Here is a 17,582-nt window from a genome sequence, read left to right on the forward strand (position 1 = left end):
TAGAGTGAGAATTGTTTTATATAAAATTGAATTCTCTATCACCCTAAATATTTAATTTTTTAATATGCAATTTTTGGGAGAAAAGAAGTAATATTTACTTTAAAAACATTTCTATGTGTTTATATTTTAGTATTAACATGTACCTTTAATTTGTTTGAGTAACATTAAAATTCTGCCAATTACTTTATATAGATTATTTCATATTTCTCACAATAGTTCACAATGATCCTATAATGGTAATTACACATATGCCCATGTTACAGATGAGAAACTGAGCTTAGAGGTGGTTAGTAATTTGCCCAAAGTCACACAGTTAGTAAAAGGCAGAGTTGGGATTTAAACCATCTTAATTAATGTCTCAGTTGGAAGGCATTTGGCTACAACAATGGGTTACACAAAGTCTTTTTCTCACATCCAGTTTTCCCAGAGAAGGAGATTACTTGGTCTGGTTTGCTTGTTTTGCTGAAAAATGCTATTTTATCTTCAGTTTCACTGTTCCCACCAAGTTGGCTTTTCATTTTCACATGGTTTTGCTTCATGGTTCCAAAATGCACAGCGCGGGTCTAGCATCATACATTCAGGACAGGAAGAATGGGGAAGTGGCAGTGCCAGCCAGAAGTGTGTCACCTGGGTGTCACATGGGCGTCCCTGGCTGCAAGAGAAGCAGGGAAAGTAAGCATCCGTGTTTCTAACCATGGAAAAAAGTGCCTCCTAGCCCCCAGTTCTATCTTATCCTTCCTCAGCATGCCCTTGGAGTGGATACCATCGTGTGTATCTTGTCAGGGTGTGAGGATGGCAAGAAAGAGAGAAGGGAACCTGGACCCTGCTGTAGCTTACAGTTTAGTTGAGAGACAGAGAACAGGCATTATAGTAGAAAGGGTACAGGACAGCAAGATCGGAGGTGCAGATTTCATATTATAATATTATCAAAATTATAAAAAGATAAGCTTGAATAACCATGCATTGTTAAGAGAATTTAAGCTGGTAACCAAGAAACAGAGTTGTTATAATTTATTATTTTGTTAACTTCTAATGTAATAATGAGAGTACCCCCAAAAGATAACAAAAAGTAAAAATAAAAAACCCAAAATAAAACAGTATTAGTGATGAAAAGTGAAGAGAATTAAGGAAATCTCACCGAAATTAATAGCTGTTCATAAAGTTACAGCTTGTCTTGGTTAATTAATCTAGTTAGTTTCAAATCATTTTGCTTGAAGAATCTTAATATGATTTCTGCATTTAGAAAGGGATAATATTATAAAGGTAATGACCAAATGGCCAGCTTCATGTCTGATACCTATGAAACTTTCTGTAAATGGGGTATAATTTTATGTATTTGAGAGAGGTTACGTGGGGTCATTTATTCAATCACGTATCAATGCATGGTCTGGGCTGGGAAATACATCCAACCCCAGAGCCACAGAAGTCATGGTTCCTATCCTTAGGAGCTTGTGGTCCAGGGGGGTTGGTTCTCCAATGTCTATTCAGCTCTCTCACTTTATGAACCTATGGCCAGCCCTATTGAAATGGCAAAGTCAATTTGACTACTTCAGTGGACTGATCAAATTAGGCAGAAAAGCAAAATGAACAGTTAATCAGAGTACTCAAACTACATGTATAAGCTGACACATACCTACATATGTTCCTGCCATTTGATATAAAATATAGAATTATTTATGTCAATTCAAATTCTGTTCTTCTTCCCATGCACACAAAAAACTCACTAATGTTGTTAAATATCTGGAAATTACTAACTCAACTTAAAAATATGGTTTTATTGGCAGAAAAATGATTCATATAAGTATACCCAATAGAGTGCCTAGCACATAATAGGTACATAATTAAAACGTAATGAGCAAATGTTGCTGAATGAAAGCAAATAAATCACCATTTCTCTGCAGACTTTATTTTCTAAGAGTCAGTAGGACTTTTCTAACAAATTCTTACACTTCTAACGAAATAGGCATTTTAGAAAAGTTACAGTTTGTGTTGGTTAATAAGTCTAGTTAGGTTCAAATTATTGTTCCTTAAGAGCTTCTATAGCAATTTTCCTGGAAATGCTTAAAGTGATACGTGAAAGCCTTCTCCTGGTGCATCTAAGTCCTGTGTTAAAGTGACGAGTGTTTTGATGTCCTTTGCACAAAGTGACATAATGTCATTCCTCGTGGAGAGCAATGGGCTGGCTGGCAATTGTTTGTTGGTGGTGAAGTTTTGCTAGAAGTGTTTTGTGATAGTAACTTGGTATACATTCCTTGGCTTTTAGCTTGAAATGCTCGGTGCGGCTGGGCTGCCAGTTCTTCAAATGAGGGACGCTAGAGTCTTTAAGTTAGAAGCACCCTCCACCAATTTTGAAAGCTTTACCCCACAAAGAGAGTAGACCATCCATGAACCTGCTTTTCTACAGAATCATTTTCTTCAAATCCCAAGCCTATTTCCACACACTTGCTAATTTAAAAATTAGAATGGATGTCTACTCCCACGGGCAAAGAGAAGAAATCTATTTATTACAGGTGTCAGAACTCAATAAGGAATCAATTTAACTCTTTGGCTGCTGGATGATTTGTAACAGTGCTTCATCTGTGCAGGTGCAACGTGTTCGAGATGCAACTGTGAAAAGATGTACTCCCTGCCCTTAAAGAAGTTAGCGTTTAATATGCAGAAATCGGGGTGGGTGCTGCCATCCGGGAAGACACAGAGCTGGGTGGTGCACAGCACGAGGGTACCTGAGCCAGCATGGTAGGGGGTCAGGGAGGCCTTGGGTATCTGTGTTGGAGCAACCACAAAATGATTTCAGATATGAAAGGGAGAATGCTATTTTTTTTTTTACAGAATTAAAAGCTTTAACATTTCTAATATTGAAATTAGATTCCAAATTTGGAAATAATTTTAAAGATTGAGAGGCAGCCTAGCAGTGTGCTTAAGAACTTAGATTCTGAAGCCAGACTTCTAGCTTCACATTCTGAATTTGCCATTTATTAGCTCTAGACAGTTAACCTTTCTTATGCTGCAGTTTCCCCGTTTGTAAAATGGGGATCATGATAACTACCTCACAGGTTTGTTACGAGGATTAAGTGAATTAACATTCACAAAAGTCTTCGAACTTACCAAGTACTACATGTGTTTGGTAAGTAAATATTATCATACAGATACAGAAACATTCAAGCACAATTATTTGCCTGTGACCTGTGGAATAACCTATGTTTTCTGTACTCTTCCAAGTCAGTGAAATTAATTCTGGTGGCCTAAAGCTCCTATAAAGTGGTATTGAGAAGTGGGTTAAACATTGATTGGCTATGATCTTATCTAGTGAAATTATTTATGTATGTTAATGTATGTTATATTATGTATACATATATGTATATTAATGATTTTAAACATTTTTAAGGGATCTTGAAAAATATAAAAGCAACAAATATAAAAGTCTACAGACCTCAGAGTCTAGTACATTTATGATAATAGAAACAGTACTTATGAAGAAAAAAAGGAAACAAATTTTGGGCTTTAGTCACTTTAAGCACCAGTTAACTTGTATTAAGGACATAATACAACTACAAGAATTAATTTAACTGCAATAAAAAATGACAGAAAAATAAGGAAAGCTTCCTTTCCCTTAATTGCTAGAGCAGGTTATGATAATAATAAAAGAGACTTGAATTTCTTTTGTACATTTAATCCTCTTGAAAAAGGAAATAGTTTTTTTTTAAAAAAGTAACTAGGACATTTTAATAAGGGATCTTTAGTTCTGCTTCAATTACTAATAAACTCAAATTGCAATTCTGCTCTTTGGACATTTAAAATACATAGAAGTTAAGTAGTTAGCTTGAAATCACAATAAAGTAATGAGTTTACTCTTTTTATTTTTTATCCTCCTGACCAGTGATGAAATTACTAGTCACTACCAGATCTTCTGTTCAAAGGCTGAGCTGATTTTAGTTTGTGGATGTTGATCCAAAAGTTATCTATAGAAAATGATTCTGTAATTAATTCAAGTTGCTGTGCTTGGTATCCTATGGAAAAAGGACCTAGTGTAGGTTTCATGTGGGTGTAAAGGAAAAAGTATACACAATTTGCCAAAGTAATACTGAAAGTTTTCTTGTGCTTCTTAAAACTTCCATTTGTGTCAGTGAACTCAGTAAATTATCTCTAAAAGCTTTTTTTCCCGTGTGTGTATGTGTGTGTGTGTGTTTGTGTGTGTGTGTTGTACAAGAGAAGTTTGGTGGAAACTTGAGAGGAAGATAATTAGGCAAGTTTTAACTAGATGAAATGAGGAGACATATGCAGGTGCATAATAAGTCATAGGAGCCAGTGGTACATCAGCCTGAAAAAAGTCCGAAAGCATTTTCAGAGACCAAATAGGTTATTCATAACACTTACTCCTAGATGAAAAGGTCACTTTATTAACAGAATTATTCAGTTTCAGTGTTATCTTTTCAAAGCAATGAGTTCATGATTCTGTAGATAATAGAGAGCCAAGATGGTTTCCTAGGTAGGTTAATGACAGGCTATACATTTGCTAATTGATAGAGTATTCATTTGTCTTTGTCAAACTTTGGGCCAACCACTTTTCCCAGGTTGCCTGGGAAGGTATAGGCAAAGGAACATACAGAGCAAATGAGATGTGGAAGAAAGAACCCTGGGAAGTGGAGGTGGCTCCTTCACATGGCAGAGGCTGAGAAAGGCCATCATCAGGCAAAAGACCCCAAGAAGGCAAAGCTCAGAGTGACATAAGAGGAAAGCTGTTGCTTCAGGGAAGGGTGCCTGGCGTAACTGATGATGAGGCTCCACTGTCCTAATCCCAGCCCCAGAGCCAGCCCCTCTGACCATGGAAGCTCCAACCTCAATGAACTTGGCTGCTGTGTCAATGTCCTTTGAAATGGTGCCATTTTGGAAGCTGCCGTTAGGGATAAATGAGGCCAGCGGACATGGGGCTGTCAAGCTACTGAGGCTCTCATCTGTTAATATCGATCATCTCAGCTCCAAGGCAGAGAATGGTTGCTCAGCAGCTCAGAGGTGATCCTGACCAGTGAGGGGATGGAAAGGAACTTGGCACAGGCATTCATTTTCTGGGGGTGGGGGGAGTGGCAAGAGAGATCCTTCCAGTACAGAGAAAACAGAGAGGGGCAATGACAGATTGTTTTAAGATTAACCATGATTTAATGTGCATGATCAATTGCAAGGAAGAGAAATTGAGACATTAAACATTTTGGGGAGGTTGTTTTTAGTAATTCAAGTATAAGCACTGACAGTTTAGATTGTATGGCCCACTGGGAAAAGAATTAAGTTATTAGTTCAATAGACATTCTGAAGATATAATGACAAGGTGAAGAAGCTGGGAGTAGGGTCTTCCAAGAGGAAATATCTAGTAGTTTGCTGTACTATTTAGGAATAGAAACAGTTAAGAGAAGCCATAGCTAAAAATGTGATCACTGAAACTATAAACCCTGGAGAATCCTTTGTGGTGGAATCAAGCACACAGGCAAGAATTAAGCTGTGGGTAGAAATTCTAAAAAAAAAAAGAAGATCAAACAAAAACAACAACAAAAGAGTAGACTCAAGTAAATCCTAAAACCATTAGTGTTTGCCATCTGAAGAATGTCAAGGGAAAGCAGCTTGATTGCCATAGAGATGGTTCACTTGAATGAAACGAAAACAACTTGTTACCATGAGGCTGAAAGGAAGATGCACTAGCAATGAAATTCATAACTTAAATAATCTTTTCCTTTAGCTGTTTACCTGTTATTGTTGGTTTTCCCACTAGAACGTAAGCTCCATGAGATCAGGTACCATATCTGTTTGGTTCATGGTTATATATCCATAGAAAAGAAGTTGATAAATATTTATTGAATGAGTAAACAGTTGCACCCTCTGATCTTCAGCAGGAGATAAAATCTGTCCACTTCCAACAACAAGGTTGGCCAAAGTCAAAAGCAAATGGCATCCTAGAGCAGCCCTGTCCAAGGGAGCATGGTGAAATGTTCTATATACTATCCCCTGGCCACATGTGGGCACTTGAAATGTGTCTAGTATGCCGAGGAACTAAATTTTAAATTTCATATAATTTTTACTTACTTGAAGTTAAATTTAAATAGCCCTTTGTGGCTAGTGGCTACCATGTTGGACAGCACAAGTGGATAGAAAGACTTCACCCATTAGGAAAACCTGCCTCCCCTGGGCAGATGTAATCTGTATGAGATCAGTAGCTTTGTCAGGAACTAGAATCAGACTAGAGTTGGGAAAGGAATCAAGGATCAGCTGTTAGGGCTATTTTTGTTTTTGTTTTTGTTTTTGTTTTTTTTTTAATCTTTAGCCCAAGGGATAGGAGAAGTCTGCTGAGTTCAGATGAGGTCCAGGTCACTTCACCAGGCAAGGAGACCAGAGAGGTATTTGGGGCCAAAGCTCTAGCTGATAATAAAGCTATGTTTACTCTGAGGGTCTTTATGAACATGAACTAGCTGTGCATGGTAGAGACTCTATGGATGACTAGAAAGAATTCAAGATTTAGGGATTTTAGTCACCTTTCTTTGTACCACAATAAACAATAATTGTAGCCAATCATTAAAAAGAGGCCTAGGCTTATATGATAAACTCATAACAAGCACTCAGACACCCAGGAACTCACAGTATGGAAAAGCAACATCTTTGAATTGTTAAAGTATGGCAGAGAGTAAACAAAGTACTTTTATATTTTCAAATATTTATTAAATTAGAGACATACTTGTCACACTTATTCTATTTATCGAATTTAGATTAGATTTTGGGTTTTGTTTTATCAGATTTACCTGCTTAGTTATAGCTTGCTTGGGCAAATGTTAGAATTACTCAAATTTCCTCGAGCTTTCTGGGACTGAGCCGTGGGAGGAGGAGGGAGTTGTTCAGGAGTGTGTTAAATTGACCTTGTATTCAGAATTCACCCAGAGATAATATGTATCAATAGCATGTATTGAACTGTGTGTAGGAGCAGATGTTTGGCATGTTTCAGGCTACTTTTGGGAATAGTCTCTATTGAAGAAGGGAAAGTACGCTTCATATCCATTCATGTAATTTATGAAAGTGAATAGGGGTGTCTCACAAAGGAAGAATGCTGGGCGGACTATTATATTCAGCAAGATAAAGCGTGCTATGTGCAAATTCCCAGAATCAGCCGGTATAGAAGAGGACAAAGAGATACTAATACATTCCTGGGGAAGGAGATTAGTTCTCTAAAGAGCAAATACGCAAGAAAATAGAGCATTCTCTTAGGATTTCCTGAAGACTTGGTTCACCTCTCCAGGCTGTTTGTTTTCATTGTTTTTTTATTAGAGGAAAATCTTTTGCAAGATTTGCACCACAGGAAAATGTTTGAATATCAGAATCTTGAGGTTGGGGGGTACTTTAAAAGATTATCTAGTCCTATCATCTATATATGATGCTTGAATTAGTTTTGCACAAGCCTCTCCAGGGACCTCCTAGTCAGTGCTCCAGTAACTCCTGGAGAGAGCAGCCTGTAGCTCCATCCTTGGAGAACTGAGCCATTTCATCCTGGGACACTGAGATGCTCTTACATAATCTAATTCCGCTGCTTCGTGCCTTCCACTTATTTTTCCTGCTTGTAACTATTGGGTCCAAACAACACCTCCAATTCTTTTTCCCGTTAAAGATCTTAGGGTATTTGAACATGATTATCAGCTCTCTAAGGCTAAATATGCCTTATTCCTTCAAGAATCTCTTAAATGTTGTTGATTTGACTGTATGTCTTGGGTCACTCCTGAGCACGCGCAGTTTGTCCGTTCATACTTATACTGCAGTACTTCCAGGGTGGGCTGGGCTGCACAGAGACACGTGGAGTTTTTGCTTCTTTTCATATAGATTCTTTCTTCTCCCTTCCCTCCTTCTCCTCCCCTTCTTACTTCTTCCCTCCCCTTCCTTTCTTTCCTCTCCCCTCCCATTCTTCTATACTACCTTTATTCATTCATTCCACAAGCATTCCATTTACTGTTGATTCATATCAACCTTTCTATAGACTAAAATCTCTAAGCCTTAGTTTCATGGATTGTTACTAAGCCATTGTTACTATCCATTCTGTAAAAAACAACTGTCCTTTTGGACTTGATTGTCTCATTTTACATGTATTTCTATCACTTTTCATCTCACTGGATATAGCCCTTGTTTCTAACCTGTCAGCTTCTTTTTCATTCCTGATTCAGTTATCCAATATGGTCATTGGCCTGCCTACAGATCTTCTGATGTCCTCTCTCTAGTCTCATCCAGGACTCTGATGAGAATGTAAAATGTTAAAACGAATGGAGCCCAGGGAAGAATCCTTCTATGATGTTGGAAACCTAGAACCAGATTGATATTACTCTTTTAGTTAGCACCCTCTGTTGACTATATATGTGTGTGTGTGTGTGTGTGTGTGTGTGTGTGTGTGTGTGTAATTTAAAGCTGTTGAAACTGCTACTAATCCACCTTAATATTCATGGACTCAGCTCCCACTCCATTTTGTCCGCAAGGATTAATTGAAAGATCTTCTAAAGGTCTCTCTGAAAGTGATGTGTGCTATGTCTCTACATTTTCTATAACCCTAGGAATTATACCGTAGAAGGAAGTGACATTTTACTGTTATTCTTCCCTCCTGAAATTGTTGTGTCATCCTCTGTTTAGCATATTTCTTCTTAGGCAAGCAAACCCCTTTGATTCCCCAATAGACACATAAGAATGAGAGAAGGATATTGGAAAAAGCTGAACATTCAGATAATTATTAGAAATGGTAATGGCATTTTATGGGAGTACAAAACATAATATCAAAATGCTTTGACTATCAAGTGAGATCCCCTAATTTCTAATCAGCAAAGGACTTGGAATAATTGATGTTTTTGTTAAAACAAATCAGAATCTCCAAAACTCTGCTAATGATTATTTCTTAAGGTTTTTCTTATGTCTTCCAAAGAACTGAAAATACTTAAAATCATCATATACACTGATGTCATGAAACTTTAGGAAGTTTATACACGTTTTGGTCAAAATAGATAAGGTGCCCAAAGAATCCTTCGATAACGATAAACCCTTGTAGGAAGATGTATGCAAATGAGTGAGTTGGATATTACAATGATGGATGGAACTGAAGAATTATGAGATCACTCTTTGTCTTTTTCTCTGGAAAATAGGGGTTAGGGTTGTATTCATTGTGCAACTAAACCTTTTAAGACAGAACCAGCTGAACAAATACTGTCCTCTATATTTATAGTAACACAGGAGCTAATTTCCTATAAAGATACTGCTGCTTCCTCCTTACTTAAGTCGACAGATTTTCTCTGTGACCAGTGTGACTGTCAAGATGGCATTATTCAGGTGACCGAGTTTTATATTAAATCACATTCTACATGTGTAGTCATTTAAATAATGTAGACATTTTTGTTGAGTTTCATATTTGTATTTCCAGTTCTGTAATTGGAACCATGAAAAGTTTAAAATGTCACAGTCTTAAAACATTACTCTGGTAAATTTTTAATATATAACTATAGAAAGGAATTTAATATAAGCCAGGACCAAAAGAGGTTTCCAAGTTACAAAATTTTTTTTTGGAAGGATAGATTTCATTGGTAGTGTGTGTGTGTGTGTGTGTGTGTGTGTGTTTCTAATACAGAAAGAAAATGAGAAAATCATCTAAACTTGTATATTTTTAAATGTCCATGATAATTGCTATAGTGTGTCACTATTTGGACCTTCAAAAAATGTTCTGATACTCCCTGACTTATACATCTTATGTTGTTTGTCCATCTGGGTTGAGTAGAAACTAGTTTTTATTAATTCCATTAAAGACGTGACTGGATAGTCATAAGAAAGGAAGGAGTTAAAATGAAATCTTTGTAGGTGGAAAATAGCAAATACAGCTATGATTTTGTTTCAAAATTTTGTTAAGGGCTTACATTCTTAGAATTTTCAGAAGCTAAAATGAATGTTATTTTATTTTTTATTATAATTAACTCATATGCATGGAGCCCACTAGAGACCATTTATTGAAGTTATTAGAAATTCTGAGCTCCCAAATAAAAATGTCAGAAGATATTGCCCTGTTCTATGTTGTGTTACAGAACAGATGCTTTCCCTATGGGTGACATTAGTATTAAAGTTGAGGGAAGTTATATGCTACTCCCGCCTTCATCCAAGATTCCTAGCATGAAGGGACGTTGCAGTCACCATAAACTTGATAAAAAGTTATACCAAATCAGTTTTTTTTCCAGCACTTCACAAACTACAATTTAAAAATCAGGATGGAAACTAAAAAATGACCGCGGCAGGTCCCAGTAATGTAACTTCTACCATCCTCTCTTGTCCTCTAAATGTAAATCATGTTTTCTCTCTTTAAAGTCTCCCCCAGTACGCCTCAAATCTCAGGATTGGAATTCATGTTTGTGAAGAGAAAACTCTCTTGGCCTGACCCCTTCCTGCTGACTGCACTGCCCTCTTCTCTGGTCTGATTGACTCAATCAGTTGGATTGATTTATTCTCATCATGTGCGTATATGCTATCCCGTGGGAGAAGACCTCTTCCAAGTATAGAGGGCGAATGTTTTCAAACCAAGTGGAGATATTTTTGTTTCATTAGCAGCTGTAGAATTACATGGTGGATTATGATGTTGGGCCGTGTTACAGTTTGAAGGATGGGGCTTCCAACCTGTGGGATCTCAGTTTTGAGGCATCTGAACTTTGAGTCCTCCTCGTGGTTACTGCATTGTCCAGGTTAGTGGTTTTTTTAACCAGAATTGCACTTCACAATAATCTGGGAAGCAAGTCCAAATTCACATCTGTATCTACAGCATTTTATCAATTCCAGGATGTACAGTTTTTTATATTTTCTTATTTCTGAACTCTGGATGCACTTTTCATTAGTTTAGTCCTGGTGTACTTGTAGAATTTTCTTTCTTAGTGGTACCTGAAATAATGGTGCATCTTCTAATCAATGGCATCTTAAAGTCAATGAAATTTGGACTATATCAGAATCTTTGAGGGAGCAGGTGGCTCACTGCATGAATTTTACAAAAGCTCTCCAGGTGAGTCTGATGCACATTGCTGGCCATAAATACATTGAACTGGTTCTTGATATATCTCTCCCGTTAACAATACTAATAAACTGATCACTGCCGTACGTGGATTTTTTTTTTCCCCTGCCAGGTACTGGGTTAAGCACTTCCCATATTTTCATCTCATTTAATTCTCATAACATATCTATTGGATAAGTATTATTATCTTCACTAAATGGATTAAGAAACTGAGGCTTAGAGAGATGAAGTAACCTGCCCAAGGACAGGTTATAAATATTAGTAGAAGAGCCAGTGTATGAACCCAGGTAGTTTTGACTCCAAAGCTCTAGCCAGGACATTATACAGCAGTGGTTCTTAAAATATGGTCTGCAGACCAGCAGCATCAGCATCCTTTAGGGACATGACAGAAATGCAAATTCTAGGGCCTTACCCCAGATCTAAGGAATGAGAAACGCTGAAAGCAGCGCTCAGTAACATGTTTTCACAAGCCCTCCAGGTTATTCTGACACATCCTGAGGTTGGAGAACCACTGCTCGAGGACATAGGAGTCTCCGGCAACAGAAACAGGAGGCACTGCTATTAAAGATAGGACCTAATAAAGTTTATCGGATAGCTGGCTAGTTCATATTGTAATCCTAAAATAATGCCATATTTGCAAGGTTGACTAAGCTTTTAGTTGCTTAATAACAAATAAAATTGCATTTGCTCAAATGTGCTTTAATTATAGCTCCCAGTAGGCAGAGCTATGGTAACAAAATATACTAGGCTCTAATGTTTTTTGCATAATGGGCATATTCAAAACATTCAGCACAAATGGATTACAATTCCCCATATTAGATGGGAACGCTCTAGGAGGACCACAAGCCTTTCTTTGGTCTGACATCCTCTTGGTCTCAATCTTAGTCTAATCCTATTATTTCCTTTCTTCAAAAGTATAGCATATAGTATCTTTGTTACTGAGAGGAAAGGACGAACTAACAAGATCCCTCCTTGTATTACCCTGGGTTGATAGATTGGTTAAATCTAGCATTTGTAATGCAGATAGAAATAAACAGTTTCTGAACAAAAGCTGATTAAAGAATTTAGCTGAAAAACAAAGAACTTGCTTGCTTAGCGGGGGAAAAAAAAAAACATTGATTGACATTAAGGAATTAAGCATCCCAAAAGGATAAATACATTTGATTCCAAGGAAAGAGAGGCAGTTTAAAAAATAATATACCAAAGGCGACAAAGTGTAGAGATGCCTGGTGAATGTAATTATGTCTACCCAACATCAGTACAACCATTTGAAAAGCACAATATTCAAATTGTATTTTTTTTTTTTTGTGCTCTGCATGGTGCAAAAAAGCAATTTGATTTTTTTCCACTAAATTGACTGGTTTTTGAATGCATTATTTGACCCACCATATCGTATTATCCATGGCATTTCCCAGATGACTGAACTAAGTAGATGTCTTACTATTGTTTTTTCTGATAGACATGTATGGGAATGAAGATAGTGATAATTGGAAAAGAGGAAAGCATAGCATTTGTAACTTGGGAGTGGAGATTTTAGAAGCATGAGTGGTCTTCAGCCTAGAAGACCTAGGTGTTCGGCTGCAGTGACCTGAAGGCCCTGTCTCTACCTCCGCAGGCTTGCACACACTTACTAGTACAGATTGGTGCCTTATAAATAGGGGCAAAAGGGGCCAGGGTCTTCTTGCAAATCCTGAAATGCTCCCTTTTTGATCGCTGTTTCTAACTGTTCTCTGATATATGACTTGAATCTGAAAATGGGCCCTGATTTCTACCCAAGAGCTGTTTCCTCTTTGGTTTTTCTGCCTTAAATGTATCTCTGGACTCCTGCCTGATGTACCCTGTGCCCCTGCCGAGCTTGGATTTAAGCACTGTGAGCCCAGACCACTTGTCCCGGGCTTGACCCTTGCCTACAACATTCAGTTTGGCCAGCTTCTTGGAATTTAGCCCTCTTCATAGACTTATTGTTGGGGGTGCTGGTTAAGTGCATCTACTAAGGCTGACCTGAAATTGAGGCCCCGTCAGTAATTCAGTAATTGTGAGATCTAGAGTCACTCCTCTCTGAACTTCAGTTTCCTCATCTGTTTTATATCCAGTGGTATGTATACATTTGTGTGTGTGTGTGTGTTTTAATAAATGAATAAATGCTGATGAAAGCAAAATAGGATACTATGTTTAAGACACTTATCAATATCTAATATATGGATTAAGTGTTCAACACACTTTTCGCATTATTATTATGAACTTATTCCTATTCTTTGTTCGGTTATTTGTTTGTTTTTCAGCATCGTGTATAACATCCAGTCCCTGTCTATACAAACTGGTCCTTGGCCACAGTCTCTATCCTGTTGGCTGGTTTTTGCTCTCTTCATCTGATAACCTTCCACAAGCTGCCGCTAACAAGGCCAATACAAATTAAGCATGAATCAAATAGTTTATTTAGAAAAATGATGTCCACTAAGGCTTATCAGGATTGAGCCATTGAATGAAATGTTTTGCTCAATCTGTGCAATGAGAAAAACATTTTAGGAGATTTTCTCCTAAAATTCTGTGAGAATTCTGTGGGAGAAACTGCAACGTAGTACAAATGTTTTAGTTCCATGTTTCCAGCTTCCTACGAGTAGAAAGTTTAACCATTTAATGTGTAGCCTTGCCTGATTGTTAATCTGGGCATCTATAGATATAATTATTGGTTTGGGTTTCAAGGCTTGGCTTTTGCTTGGTCTTGCAACAGCAGTCAGCCAATCTAAGCAATTTGTCATTCTTATAACAAGAACGCAGAGGAAGACCTAAAAGTGGTAAATGGGTTTGGAAGTCTTTGCAGCTAACCCTTGATGGAGTTGGAGGATTAGAGTATGACTGACACAGACATGCTTTATTGACCGCGATTTAATGGCTTCACAGTTTTCTTTTCATTTCTAGAGCATTTACATACTTCTGAGTTGGTTAATAGATAAATCTTAGACAATGGCTTTGTACCACCGTGGTGGCACAATAGTAAACTCATATATTACATCTAATGGATATCAAAATGGTAGTTTCTCCAAGACCAATATATGTCTGTAAGACATTTTCATAATCTGAAGTCATAAAACACATTTACATCTGCATATGTATTATGCACTTGTTAGGTGCACATTTAACTATGCATGACTATTTATATATTCACACACAAGAAATGAGATTTATTATGAGTATTGAAAATGGAACTTTGAAGTCATGAAGGCTTAAGGCAGTTTCCTCAAGACCTACTTTTGCTTGATTATGATTTATTCGTTTAAACTTAGCCAGTTGTATATGAATCGAACTGTTCTCTTTGAAGAGAGGAGCATTATCTCAAAACTTATTAGGACAATATATGAATGTTGGACCTATTTAAGGCTTGATGAATTGGATTAAAGAAATAATATATGAACTATTGTAAGTTTTTAAATGTGGAGGATGGTTTCCGTTTTATGTAATTGAATATTTTTACTATACTTTTTTACTAGTAGGCATTTTTAGGGACACATTTGTATTTGGGAGCAAAAGGGAGAGAATAGTCTAAAGGAAGACAAAAATGAAGGATAAGGTCCATGTAATGCATCTGAAATTACTATTTGTTCTTTTCCCAAGGAGGGTAGATTTAAAAGATTCACAGGTAACCTTAGCTAATCACAGATAAGATAGGCATTCTTATTCTGGTACAAGTCACTGTTAATCCATTGAATTTGCAGAATTATCTGGGTTATTTTTTTCACATATATATAAAATAAATATATGTGAATAAATAAGGCAATGCCAGTAACTACCAAAAAGCTCATCTTACCTCTGGCCACAATGTAAGATGGTCTAGGCATTCTGTGTCTCGGGTTGAGTGAGTCCAACAGCAGAAGTCATGTGAGGCAGTCTCATGGAGCAGGGCTCTGCTCTGTAAGACCCTGTTTTTTTCTGCCCTGGGGAGACTGAGGTGGTAGGGTTGGGCCCTTGGAGTGACATTAAAACATTGCAGTGCAAACCCAACAGCCCCAGTCTGTGAACAATGGGTGCTTCCCCCCTCCCTCACCCTTCTCCTGTCCCATGACTTGTCCACCAGAACAGGCCAATGTCACACTGGTTTGTTTCTACCAAAGGCAATTCTATTTCTCATTGACTTATTTTTTTCTGAAGATCTAGGGAGATCCTTGGGCAGCACATTATTATTTCCATTGGTCCAATTAGCCTTGTTTTAGTTAGGAAGACAAGTTTACTAAATCAAAAGTTTTCTGGCTGGGTCATGCTGACCAGTACAATAGCCATCTCCAATTATTTTGCTATTAGAACAAAACATGTTCACTCCCTAAATGCTCAGTGTAGGAATCGTGATATATACATGTTTCTCTCTTGCAAGGGGAGGTGATCATCATGTTATTTTGCAGGAAGATTTTCAAGGTACAAGCTGACACCCTCTGTTGTTTCCTTTTCTTTTTAAGGTGAAATAATCACAAAGAACTTTAAGAAATCTCTGTCCCTCCTTATTTGGTACATAAAATCTTTTCTATTATTCTTGTGGAAATGTATTTTGTCTCTTGCTTTGGTTCCACAAAGTGCCATTTTCTCAGTTTTAATTTAACTTGAACAATATTTTTCATTACTTTCTAAGTGCCACACATTGGGCTGGTGGATGGAGACAGGAAGATGAAAAGACGTGACCTGCCCTCAAGAAGCTCACAATCTTTAAAAAAATAATCACTCAGTTTTGTGCTTATTTGTCTGTACACATAAGTATAATTAGTAGCTTGTCCACAATGTATCAGGTTACACAGAGAGGGAGGTCATGGGGCAGATGAAGTCAGGGAAGGGGCTTTATGAAGGAGAAACATTCTGACTCATTTTTGAGCAAATAAGTGAATAAGGATACATTAGTCAGAAAAAGAAGGAAAACAAAATATGGAGGGTGCAGGAGGGGCATTTTTATTTTGCAACTATGGTAGAATGTGTGGTGGGAAACTTCCTCAAAAATTTGCTATGCTAACAATAGGCACACGAAATAATGCTTAATATCACTGATTATCAGAGAAATGCAAACCAAAACTATGATGAGGTATCACCTCACAGCAGTCAGAATGGCCATCATTCAAGAGTCCACAAATGACAACTGCTGGAAAGGCTGTGGAGAAAAGGGAACCCTCCTACACTGCTGGTGGGAATGCAGTTTGGTGCAGCCGTTATGGAAAACTGTATGGAGATTCCTCAAAAAACTAAAAATAGACTTACCATATGATCCAGGAATCCCACTCCTGGGCATATAGCCAAAAGAACCTTAATTCAAAAGGATACATGCACCCCAATGTTCATAGCAGCACTATTTACAATAGCCAAGACATGGAAACAACCTAAATGTCCACTGACAGATGACTGGATAAAGAAGTTGTGGTATATTCATACAATGGAATACTACTCAGCCATAAAAATAATAAAATAATGCCATTTGCAGCAACATAGATGGACCTGGAGATTGTCATTCTAAGTAAAATAAGCCAGAAAGAGAAAGAAAAATACCATATGATATCACTTATATGTGAAATCTTAAGAAAACAAAAAGACAAATGAACTTATTTACAAAACAGAAACAGACTCACAGGCATAGAAAACAAACTTATGGTTACCAAGGGAGAAGAGGGGAATGGAAAAGGACAAATCGGAAGTTCGAGATTTGCAGATATTAACTAATATATATAAAATAAATAAAATAAGTAAGTTCATACTGTGTAGCACAAGGAACTATATTCAATATCTTGTAGTAACTTTTGGTGAAAAAGAATATGAAAACGAATATATGTATGCTCATGTATGACTGAAGCACTATACTGTACACCAGAAATTGACACAGCATTGTAAACTGACTATACTTCAGTAAAAAAATATATATATACAGAAAATGGAAAAAAATTTATAGTGCTAAGAGACATATTTGACAGTGGAAGAACAGATTCAAGAGTGTTTGTATTCATATCACAAAAAGACATACACTTGGAAGAAGTCAGAATTACTATGCTTTTCTTTAAAAACATAATCGAATAACTTTGATAACGTTTTAATACGTAAGTACAGTAAAGTAACTTAGTAATTTTAGCTTCACTTCTGCATAGGTCAGTTTTTATTCGTTTGGATAATCTATTGAGAATTTTAAATGTTCTGTCAAAATCTTCTTTTTCTTAGCAAACTTCTTTTTTTTTCTCTTCCCAGATGTAGGAAGAGAAGTTAAGGTCAAAGATGTAGAAGGTTTTCGTGAATGGAGAAATGACTATAGAGTTGAAGTGATTAGACAGTATAGCCATCTTGAATACTGAGCATGAAACTCAGTTTTTGGGGGAGAGTACACAGGAACAGTTTGACCTAAAGGGCAAACCACTGAGCAGAGCAAATATGTAGGTGGTAGGAGTAAAACACTTACTGCAGGCTTAGATGATCGGGTTATCGTGGCGGGCAACATTTGCTCTGACCACAGGTGTTCAAAGAAAACGATGTTAAGTGTTTTAAGCAAGCTCTTATTGAAGGGGATTGGTTAAAATTGGAAATTTCTAAC

At 37.1% G+C, this 17,582-nt stretch overlaps 1 protein-coding gene and 1 pseudogene across 3 annotated transcripts in view; one reads left to right on the plus strand and one right to left on the minus strand.

Moving 5' to 3' along the window:
- LOC135321733 (ATP synthase F(0) complex subunit C2, mitochondrial-like) overlaps positions 1–5,153 on the minus strand; it is an 86,178-nt pseudogene extending 81,025 nt beyond the window's left edge.
- The window catches only part of GRM8 (glutamate metabotropic receptor 8), a 676,464-nt gene that overhangs the window by 232,177 nt on the left and 426,705 nt on the right, over positions 1–17,582 (plus strand). The gene's annotated exons all lie outside the window — the stretch shown is intronic.

The sequence above is a fragment of the Camelus dromedarius genome, chromosome 7, assembly GCF_036321535.1.
Source record: "Camelus dromedarius isolate mCamDro1 chromosome 7, mCamDro1.pat, whole genome shotgun sequence".
Classification (NCBI taxonomy): Eukaryota; Metazoa; Chordata; class Mammalia; order Artiodactyla; family Camelidae; genus Camelus; species Camelus dromedarius.